Source organism: Nyctibius grandis, chromosome W (assembly GCF_013368605.1).
Source record: "Nyctibius grandis isolate bNycGra1 chromosome W, bNycGra1.pri, whole genome shotgun sequence".
Classification (NCBI taxonomy): Eukaryota; Metazoa; Chordata; class Aves; order Nyctibiiformes; family Nyctibiidae; genus Nyctibius; species Nyctibius grandis.
Genome location: NC_090694.1, coordinates 18,712,174 through 18,724,348, shown reverse-complemented (window position 1 = coordinate 18,724,348; position 12,175 = coordinate 18,712,174).

Here is a 12,175-nt window from a genome sequence, read left to right as displayed (position 1 = left end):
TTAAAAATAAACACATTATGCTATCCCTTACAAAAAAATCAAATAAATACAGGGAGTACCAGTTATGGAAGAGAATCTTATAAATTCAGCAGATGCTTTCAAAATCAATAGTAAAATTAGTGAAATAAGATCAAAACACATAAATGTAGGTTATGTTTAATTTCTAAATCAGAGTGTTTTGGACATGTTTGAAACCTTAAGATGACTCATCGTTCATGACTTTCTGCCTGGATAACCATACTGTAGATTGCCATTTCTACTTTAGTGATGTATTTCTGTGGTAATGACATATATAATTTTATCGTAAAGTTTCTGTTAATGGGCCAAACTCTGCAACGACCATGGAACCAAACTACATTGAACGTGAAGGACAACTTTTATCTTGACCGTATTGTCAGCTGATCTCAGTGGGATGATATGAGAGAGAAACATTACTTTCACCCTTTTCTGTATTTATTGCAATTTTATCCAGCTCAAGGTGACAGACTTTGAAAGACTTGATGTCTTTATTTGATGCAGTCTGCCCATTTGTTTCTTTAAGTATGGCTGGCTGGCTGGCTGTATATGGAAATTGATCAGCTAGGGTGTCATGGTTTAAAGCTGGGCCGGCTATTAAACCTGTGGCAGATGCTCTCTGTTAACCCTCCCCCCGCCCCTGAAGGGAAAGGGAAAGGGAAAAGGGAGAGAGACTTACGGGTTGGAAAGTTAAAACAGTTTTAATAAACTATAATAATGAAAAAGAGTATAATAATGATATTGGAATAATAAAATATATAAAAATATATACAAAACCAAGATCGAGCTCCCCCGATGTCAGTCACGTCACCACCGGCACTGCAGGGCAGGCTTCGGGAAGGCCCAGGCTGGGCCCAGCAACGGTCGAGAACTGGATTCAGGGATGCTCGGATCGGGATCGGGGCAGCAGGAAAACGGACAGAGTCCTGCTTGGACACTGGCCAAAGGCTCAAACCGCAGAAGCAGCCCGAAGCAGCAGAAGCGGCCCAAGCAGGCAGAGGCCCCCAAAAACAGCAGGCCAAGACCCTCGTGATCCCCCTGCTTTATACTGAGAATGATGTGTATGGGATGGAATACCTTCATTGGTCAATTTTGGGTCACCTGCAGGTGCGACCCCCCCTTTGGCTCTTCACTCGTAAGCAGTGAGGAATTTATCAGTGACCTTGGTTTCTCTAAGAACAAGTACAGCAAGAACCTTTCTGCACAACATCCCTGCCAGTGCCTCAGTGATAACTACAAACTTCGAGCGTTATCAGTCCTAGAAGCAGACACTGTCTGCAAAGCATGCATTTAGTTTCAGAAAGTGCAGTTACTTAGAGGAGACTTAGCTGAAAGTAAAAATCACTGAAAGGAAAATTGGCCAGGTTTAGGCCAAACCAGGACATAGGGCTTCTACAGATAACATTTTAGTGATCATTTTATTTGAATATATATTCCCTGCTGTGGATTTTCTTGGTCTTTGCACCTAATTTTTCATCACACAAGTAGCTGATGCCTTCTTACTCAGTGCATTTAGATTTTTGGTTTGAATCTGATTCAAAACTTCTGAGTAAACAAAAAGGCTTGCATTGATTTCATAGATCTTTAACTGATTTTTATTTATCAATATAAGATTGGTAAGAGAATGGGGACAGCATTTTTTGTTTGAAGATTTGGTTTGATTCTTTAATTGTAATCTAATTAATCCATTGTGAATGCAAGCTGCCTAATGGAACAGACATCTTTATGCAAGTTTCTTTCTTTTGTAAAACCACCATGAAAATACTAATCCCTAGCACATTTTAACTTAGTTTTTCTTTGGCTGCCTTCTTGTTTATAAATTAAACATTTTGACTCTTCTGGTTTGATACTCCTTCTTGTCCCTGGTGTGACTTGTTCAAAGAACTCTGTCTGGGGTGTTGCAGCAGAGCAGATTCAGACAGTTCTGCTTGGAGAAGGAAGTGGAGAGTTTTGGCTTCCATTTTGCACTTCTGGAACAGTTTAGGGAAGGAAGCACCTTTACACCTTTTATTGTTCATGGTTGCTGACATCATATTCTTCCCTGACCACTCTGTGCATGTTTCCTGCCATTCTATCAAGATTCTTCCATGCTGCAGAGAGGGGATAGCATGTGTGAGTGCGTGTGCATGTCTCTGTGAATGTACAAAAGAGAGAGGTGTGATTAAATGATTTGCTGCACTTGTCCATTAGTTTTTTTCCCTTCTCAAGGCTCAGATCAATCTTCTGTCAGCTGTCACTGTCTCTGACAAACCATATAGTGAAAAGCAGCCCACCAAAAATGAAGTTTCTCCTTTGTAAGCAGTCTGATTTTTTTTTTTAATGTTTCAGTTTGGAAAAAAAATGCAGAAGACTGTAACACCATAGCTCTTCTCAGTGACATCCATTGACAGGACAAGGGGCAACGGGTGCAAGCTGGAACACAGGAGGTTCCACATAAATATGAGGAAAAACTTCTTTACAGTGAGGGTAACTGAACACTTGAACAGGCTACCCAGAGAGGTTGTGGAGTCTCCTTCTCTGGAGACATTCAAAACCCACCTGGACGTGTTCCTGTGTGATATGATCTAGGTAGTCCTGCTCCGGCAGGGGGATTGGACTAGATGATCTTTCGAGGTCCCTTCCAATCCCTAACATTCTGTGATTCTGTGATAGCATGTAACTGTATTTCTTTAAACGCAAATTGTTTGAATGCAACCATGTCATTATGTTGGAAGGTTTCTTTTTTTGTGAAAAGTTATTTTGACAAAGCTTCTGGAATCATTTTAAGTTCCTTTTTAGATTCTTTTAGGTAATGAAAGCCTGCAGTATTATTTGAGTTTTGTAGTGATTTTCTAACTAGTGCTAATTTTCTAGCTTTATTTGTGTTAGGGAAATACAATTTATCAGTTAACAGGAACTTTAAATACTTAATACTGTAATCCTTAATCCTGTGGGAACTTTCAGAAAAGTATTAGGAGCATTGCTGAAGTCCTAAAACAGCCATGGAGATTTTTGGTTTCCAAAGTTATTTACATTGTTTTTTGACACAGAATTCGCCAACCTTTGAAGATGTCAAGGAAAAAAAAAAGAAATAAATTTGCTAGACAAACTGAATAGCTTTTATTTGAAATTAGACTAGTAAACAAAAAGCAAAAGGAGAGCTATTTTTTTCATCAATGCAAGAAACTCACCTCTGTGCCTGGCAAGATCATGGAGCAGATCCTCCTGGAAACTATACTGAGGCACACAGAAATCAAGGAGGTGATTGGTGACAGCCAACATGGCTTCACTAAGGGCAAATCATGCCTGACAAATTTGGTGGCCTTCTACAACGGGGTTACAGCACTGGCGGATAGGGGAAGAGCAACTGATGTCATCTACCTGGACTTGTGCAAAGCATTTGACACTGTCCCGCATGACATCCTTGTCTCTAAATTGGAGAGACATGGACTTGACAGATGGACCACTCGGTGGATAAGGAATTGGCTGGATGGTCGCACTCAAAAGAGTTGCAGTCAACAACTCGATGTCCAAGTGGAGACCAGTGATGAGTGGCGTTCCTCAGGGGTCGGTATTGGGACCGGTCCTGTTTAACATCTTTGATGGTGACATAGACAGTGGGATTGAGTGCGCCCTCAGCAAGTTTGCCAACAACACCAAGCTGTGTGGTGCAGTCAACACAGTGGAGGGAAGGGATGCCATCCAGAGGGACCTTGACAGGCTTGAGAGGTGGGCCCTTGTGAACCGCATGAAGTTCAACAAGGCCAAGTGCAAGGTCCTGCATGTGGGTCGGGGCAATCCCAAGCACAAATACAGGCTGGACAGAGAATGGATTGAGAGCAGCCCTGAGGAGAAGGACTTGGGAGTGATGGTTGATGAGAAGCTCAACATGAGCTGGCAATGCGTGCTTGCAGCCCAGAAGGCCAACCGTATCCTGGGCTGCATCAAAAGAAGCGTGGCCAGCAGGTTGAGGGAGGTGATTCTCCCCCTCTACTCTGCTCTCGTGAGACCCCACCTGGAGTATTGTGTCCAGCTCTGGGGCCCCCAATGTAAGAAGGACATGTAGCTGTTGGAACGAGTCCAGAGGAGGGCCACGAAGATGATCAGAGGGCTGGAGCACCTCTCCTATGAAGAGAGGCTGAGAGAGTTGGGGCTGTTCAGCCTGGAGAAGAGAAGGCTCCGGGGAGACCTCATAGTAGCCTTTCAGTACCTGAAGGGGGCCTACAGGAAAGCTGGAGAAGGACTTTTTACAAGGGCAAGTAGTGATAGGACAAGGGGGAATGGTTTTAAACTGAAAGAGGGTAGATTTAGATGAGATATTAGGAAGAAATTCTTTACTGTGGGGGTAGTGAGACACTGGAACAGGTTGCCCAGAGAAGTTGTGGATGCCCCCTCCCTGGCAGTGTTTAAGGCCAGATTGGATGAGGCTTTGAGCAACCTGGTCTAGTGGAAAGGTGTCCCTGCCTGTGGCAGTGGGGGTTGGAACTAGATGATCTTTAAGGTCCTTTCCAACCCAAACCATTCTGATTCTATAAATGCTTTTAATATAATAAGGAACTAACTTAAAAACTTGAAAATAATTTTAAGTGAATCTTGTTCAAATTTGTTTTCTCTTCTGTATTTAAAAGAACTCTATGCTGTTCTATTCAAAATATCTAAATATAAAAATAAACAGGTTAAAAACAGAAAAAATATGCATATTTTATTTTAGTACCAGATGAACATAATTTGTGTATTATATTTTTATCTAGTCTTTTATTGCTTAAAATATTTTGCATGTGAGAAAAAATAATGTTGTGATTTATGACATTTTGTGAAATAGGGAATGCTTATTACATACTATTACATGTTTTTATATATTTTGTCTGACTGTTTTGCAATAGAACTATTATTGTAAAGCTCAGGGAGCTGATATCAGTTCATTACTAAAACTGTGAAAAGATTTGTTCAAAACATTCTGCATTTGCTATTACTCTGTTACATAGCTTGGCTTCTGGTGCAGAAATTCTTAGAAGGAAAGATGTGCGTGTTTGCTAGTTATAAATAATTTGTCAAAATAGTTTGAAATTTTCTCTAAAATGAAATGAGGGAAAAATACTTTTTTTCTTGAAGTATCTTGAGTAATACTTGCACTAATCTATATTCTTAAAGAATAAGGTTAAAAGATATATATCATATATCAAAGAACGCTTTAATAAAGGTGCATCCTATTTGCATAATGATAGACATTATCACCTCTGCTGTCACAACACAGCATTGTTTTTCCTTCAGAAATGAATTAGCTGGTTGTCACGGTTTAAAGCTGGGCCGGCTATTAAACCTGTGGCAGATGCTCTCTGTTATCCCCCTGCCTCCCTCCAAAGGGAAAGGGAAAAGGGAGAGAGCCTTCCGGGTTGGAAAGTTAAAACAGTTTTAATAAACTATAATAATGGAAAAGAGTATAATAATAATAATAATAGAAATAATCAAATATATACAAATATATATACAAAACCAAGATTGAGCTCCCCTGAAGTCAGCCACGTCACCACCGGCACTGCAGGGCAGGCTCCGGGAAGGCCCAGGCTGGGCCTAGCGACGGTCGAGAGCTGGATTCAGGAATGCACGGATCGGGATCGGGGGCAGCAGGAAAACAGACAGAGTCCTCCTTGGACACCGGCCATAGCAGAAAGAGAGCGAGACCCTCGTGATCCCCCCGCTTTATACTGAGAATGACGTGTATGGGATGGAATACCCTCGTTGGTCAATTTTGGGTCACCTGCCCTGTCCGCTCCCCCCTGCAGCTGCGACCCCCCTTCGGCTCTTCACTTGTAAGCAGTGAGGAATTCAGCAGTGACCTTGGTTTCTCTAAGACTAAGTACAGCAAGAGCCTTACTGCACAACATCCCTACCGGTGCCTCAGTGATAACTACAAACTTCGAGCGTTATCAGTCCTGGAAGCAGACACTGTCTGCAAAACATGCAGTTAGTTTCAGAAAGTGCAGTTACTTAGAGGAGACTTAGCTGAAAGTAAAAATCACTGAAAGGAAAATCGGCCTGGTTTAGGCCAAACCAGGACACTGGTCTACTTAGCATACATAGATACAGAAAGGTTCATTAACTCTCTGATTTAAGTAATTTTTCATATTAGTGCAGTGAGTGATATTTAAAACTAGAGTTACCTAATTCTGTTAGTTTTGACAATGTATATTTCAGTCCTTTTACTCATTTCTTGAAATATTTGTGGGCTTGTTCATAAAAAGAAAATTCTGAATGATATTATTAATACTTCCCTATGCATTTCTTACTTTATAGATGCAGTAAATATTTATTATAATTTACTTGTACACTAAATTATAATTAGGACACTTGGTCAACTCCCTATAGTAACTTTCATCTAATTATCAATTTTAGAGTAACATTTGATTTTGTGTGTTTAGCATGAAAGGATGGAGGAGACGGCGAGCTGAGTAGTTCAAGTGCTGAAGAAGGAGACTTGTTTTAAGGAAACAGGAAGAAAAGGGAAAATACATAATTTTAAGGAAGAAGGAGAGGAAAAAAGGGGACCATGGGGAGAAAAAAGATTCAGATTACAAGGATTATGGATGAACGTAACAGACAGGTGAGTAGCAAAAATGTCGTATTTGAACATATATTTCTAGGGTGCCTTATTCTCAGAAGTGTTTAAAACAATTATAATTTTGTGTCTATGCTTATGTATACATATACACAATGTATGGAAAACTATCAAAGAAAAGGTACTTCTGGAAATAAACAGAAACCTCACACATAGCTTTTTCAAATTTAGTAATGTGTAGATAGGAATATATTACTATAGGCCTTGATTATACAAAGACTGATGTGTATGCTTTACTTTGGGCCCTCTCTGTAGTCCCTTTGGCTTCAGTGTATAATATATATGGTTAAGCACATATGCGAATTGTTACAGGATTCAGGCTTACAGTACTGTATTTGTGACCTATTATATTTTTTGCCTTTATTTGCATGAGGACTTCCTTTAAATTCGTAGATTCATATTATTTGTGTTTCTACATATTTGCAGTGTTTTTATTTTTACCTCCTGGTTTTGTCCTCTTTACATTTAGCACCCTGATTTAAAGCTCAGTGAAGTCCGTAAAAAGATTTCCATTGGTTCAGTTGAACTGTGGGATAAGGCTTTTCAGTTTTAGCCATATAAAAATTATTAAACACAACTGGATGTTTCACTAATAGCTGATTGGTTTTTTAACCATTTATATGGGTGTGACAGACAGAGTTTGTATGCCTTAAACAACTTGTTTGACAACTCTGGCTGGAGGAGGGTATGGGTGCTACAGAGGCCTGCAAGTCTGGCAAGAGATAAGGGCCTTGGGAACAGAACAATACCCCTGCTGTGCCTTAATTGTTGTGATTTACAACTCTGACTGAAGGAAGAGATAAGTCCTGCGGAGGCAGGATGGTATCTTTTCCTTGGGGCCAGCCTACATATGCAACAACTTTGCAAGGCATCAACCACGCTTGTGCAGAAGCAGGATCATACAGCGGACACTACAACTAGGGGGGATCACGACCACCAGACACCCCTTGGGGGACCACCGACTCATTTCGAGAACAATCTAAGACTGCAAAGCGCAGGCGTCCCAATTAGCATGAGAAGCGAGCAGGGGAGGGGAGACAAGAGGGATGTTACCACCCTCTCCTATCTCGCATGCAAATGACCTAAAGTATTTAGACCTTCTCACTTGGGATGCTGGTCCGCGCTCCCGCCCGCCGCCTGAGGACAGATCCTGCAAGCGATTTACTGGAGGAGCAACTCTGCAAGCAACTTACCAACTCTACAGACAACTTACATCGCTGGATCCAAGGGTGGTGATCTCTCTTTTCCTCTCTCTCTCATAGTCTCTATCCTCTTTCTCTTTTCCTTTTTCCTTTTCTTTCTTTTCTCAATGCCTTTAGAAACCCAAGACACTTACGACCACGCCACTTTCCCTGTATTAATAACTTGTTCTTAATTTCATACCAGTTATTTGGTGTCGTTTCACCTTAATTTACTCCAAGGGATTTATGAACTAGTTGCGACCAGGTCGTAACAATGGGTCATACTCTTTAATAAGTCTTATTGTTTCTTAAAATATAATATATTCCATAAACTGTTGCTGCTTCTGTGGGAAGTTGCATCATTTATTTATTTTCTAATTTATATGTGTACAGTAATCTTAAAATGATAACTGGTTTATATTCCTGCTATAAATATATTTTTAATGTATAGAATATATTAAATGGCCGCAGAGAAAAAAACCGTTAAAAGGTTTTGGTTAATAAAGTTAAAATCCCAATGTGATACCAGACGGTTCAGTTAGCAACGGTTTAGCAAGAGTAGGCCTCAGAGTAGGATCTAAAAGGCCTGCTCTGTGTTACCTTTACACAGAACAAACTTTCCTGTCAATAATTTTCCTTTTAGCTAGAATAATAAAGAATAACAATAGGTTCTGAAGCAAACTACATGTTTTGTAGATAGAGTTTGTTTATGGGATTGATAACAAGGTTCTAGTAGACAATGATTCATGCTGTTTACGCTTAGTCTTAGAAAAACAAAGGTCTCTGATAATTATAAAAGGGCCAAAAGACAAAACAAAACTGTAGAGAACAACTTTGTGATGTCTAAATTAACTTGATTCATAAACTCTTATGTCAGAGAAGAGATAAGTCCAAAACGATATCTTCTTCTTGAGAACACATGTACTTGTAAACAAGAAGGCCTCGACCACGCTTGCGCATGAGCATGATTAAAGGGGGATTGCGACCACTAGCGACCCCCAGAGACCACCCAAGACCCCTTCCCCAATTTAGTACGCATGCGTAAAGACATTACGTAATGCATTACATAACGTATTATGCATAAGTTTTTTTTTTTGGAATGGGTGGGCTTTTCTTGGAATTATGTATATAAGGAGCAAGCTTTTGTTCTTAGGTGTGCATGCTAGGAGGAGAGATCCCCCATGCACCCAGCGCTGCAATAAACCAATGTCGGCTTTCTAAACTATCATTTGGTTTGGAGAGTTTTCTTGGTTACTATTTTCCGGTAACAAACGGAAGCACAGTTCTCCAATGCTTATTCATAGCTCCATTTGCTATGACATGGAAATAACACTATTTAGTTTATGACTGGATTTTTTTCCTTCTTACTAGCTCACCAGAAGATGTTTGCAAGAACAGCAGCAAATCTGTTGACTTGAAACTGACTCATTGTTATTTCTAATCAAATTCAGTACGATTTCAAAGTACAAGGCACGTTAGATGGGAATACAATGTACATAGATTATGCATCCTTGGCTTTTTTCAATCACAAGTTCTCTGCAGGGCAGCACGTACAGGGAAAAAAGAGGTGGAGCATGTATCAGAACCAAGTGATATAGCAATAGCTGAATTCTTCCACCCTCTCCCACGGCAAGGAGGAAGCTATTTGGATAACAGTTTCAGCAAAAGAGTTTACGTTGTTACAAGGCTTGTGGAAGACAATTTCTGTCCTTGCTTTTCCAATCATTTGCCCAGTGTCCTGACTAGCTATTTAGGTTAACCTTTGAACATATTTGTCCTATCAGTATAATATCTGGTTTCTTCCACGCTACTGTCTGCTATGGTAGGAAACTCTTGTACTGTTCAAAGTGCTTGCATTAGCAGATTGGAAAGGACAAAATTAGTGCTGATCTCCCTTCAAGAGGATTTCTTCTGAGCAAGTCTAGTTGGTTGGACTTTGTGTACTTTAGTCGCACTTCAAGAAAGATGTTGAGGTGTTGGAGCGAGTCCAGAGGAGGGCGACCAAGCTGGTGAAGGGTCTGGAGGGTCTGACCTACGAGGAACGGCTGAGGGAGCTGGGGTTGTTTAGCCTGGAGAAGAGGAGGCTCAGAGGTGACCTTATTGCAGTCTGCAACTACCTGAAGGGAGGTTGTAGTGAAGTGGGAGTTGACCTCTTCTCCCGGGCAACTAGCGATAGGACAAGAGGACATAGCCTCAAGCTTCACCAGGGGAGGTTCAGGTTGGACATTAGGAAGAATTTCTTTTCAGAAAGGGTTATTAGACATTGGAATGGGCTGCCCAGGGAGGTGGTGGAGTCACCATCTCTGGATGTGTTTAAGAAAAGACTGGACATGGCACTTAGTGCCATGGTCTAGTTGACATGGTGGTGTCAGGGCAACGGTTGGACTCGATGATCCCTGAGGTCTCTTCCAACCTGGTTGATTCTGTGATTCTGTGATTAGTCACCATCCTGGTATTAAATGTAAGTTAAAACTGCCTAAAGAGTTATATGTCTCTGTCTGCATATCTCATAGAAATGTGCAATATTGGGGTACAATCTGTTTTTCCTGAAACTTTGAAACTTCAAACTTTTTTTATAAGTTAAAGGAAAACTACTGCAACCTAGACGTTAGAAGCCCAGTACTGTTACCCTGGAGTGCATGAGAGCTCTGTCGTTGACTTAAGTAAGTGTAGAATCCAGGCTTTTAACTAGGAGCCATTCATTTAATGTTTCATGTGGGCTACCAGTTGGCTATATTTGCAACCTGGTCTAGTGGAAAGGTGTCCCTGCCAGTGGCAGGGGGGTTGGAGCTAGATGATCTTTAAGGTCCCTTCCAACCCAAACCATTCTATGATTCTATGATTTTCCTAGCCCTTATCGTTACTGTATGGTGACAAAGGGGGCAAGGAGGTTTGAATCTTCTGTGCATGACTCCAAATTCTCTTCAGTTGTGAAACTTTCAGAAATACCCATAGCTATCAGGAAAAAAATCCCTTTCACTTTGCTTTAAGCCGCAGGAAGAAGGAATATAAATGTCAGGGTTAGAGTAAATGTGTGTAGAGGGGTTTTTGGAGGAGAATGGTCATGTAATGAGCCAGAAGTATGAGAGTATGGAGTGAGGGCCTAGCTGCATGACAAGAGTCATGTAGTTAGTGTCAACAAGCTGACCTTGGAGAGAAGAGATGAGGAAAAACAGCAGTTGAGCAAACAAGAATTGAGGGAGTAGCCAAGGGGAGCCGAACACGGAGGAGAAGAAACAGGAACTGATGGAGCCAATTAAGAAAGGACCAGTGGCAGAGCAGTAACCAATCAACACATCAAAGAAGAGTATGCTTGAAGTGTGGACAGTAATATTAACCAATAGCAATGCACATGCTTGCAGCCAGGGAAAGTACAAATGTATAAAAGGGACAGCTTATGCTTAATAAAGCGTCTTCACTTTGATTCACATTGGATTGTGTGGAGTCCTGTTTCTTCTCCTCAAATGTGTATTTAAGTATTTTGGTTACCATCATGTTATTAAATCTAAATTAGAGGTCTCAAGAGAATCCTGTTATAAGTAGCCGATGTGACCAGAGACTTCCTTTTTATTATGACGACACTGGATAATATAGTCTTAGTAAATGTGGGATAAATAAGACATTTTTGGTAGTGCTGTTCAAGCTCATGAGATTGTGGTAGCCTTACCAATGGGCCATCAGAGTAGACTGCATACTTTATATCAGTGGCAACACCAATAAAATCGGTAGGCAAAAAAATTAGCACTGACATCTGATGTTGGAAGCTCCTGACTGCTACAAGTTCTTTATGCAGGAATTCCTATCAGTCAGATTAGAGAAGGCTACTGTGAAGAAAACTGGGTTGTTTGAAAAAAGAGGAAAGATATTTGTAAAAACATGGCTGAAATTTATTTTCAAGTGAAAAATATTTCAACTAGCCCTATCATGGTCAACACACAAAGGAAAATTTTCATTCATTCCCCTCAAAAAAGTCCTTATTTTTCCCATTTCTGTTTCCTGTTCGAAATGTTTTTGTTAGTTTTAATGAGGGCCTTTTGGGGTCTACCATAGACTGGGATCATCTGAAGCTGTCTTTACACCAGTCCAAGCAGGGTTGCCCAGGCTTAAAATAAATAGATGTAAGGACATAATGGTATTGTATTACTGTTATACAAGTGATAAGGGACGTAACTCCTTTTCTGTTTTTTACTTGCTCTTTGATCTGGGTGTGAGCTGTCCTGGGGGTTGAGAAATTCTTTGCCTGTGAGCCATCCTGGGGGTTGAGAAATTCTTTGCCTGTGAGCTGTCCTAGGGGTTGAGGAATTCTTTAATCTTATCATCCTGATGCGTAAATTAACTGCGTAAGCATATCTCAATAGAACAAGTTGCAGAACATTAAGGTTAT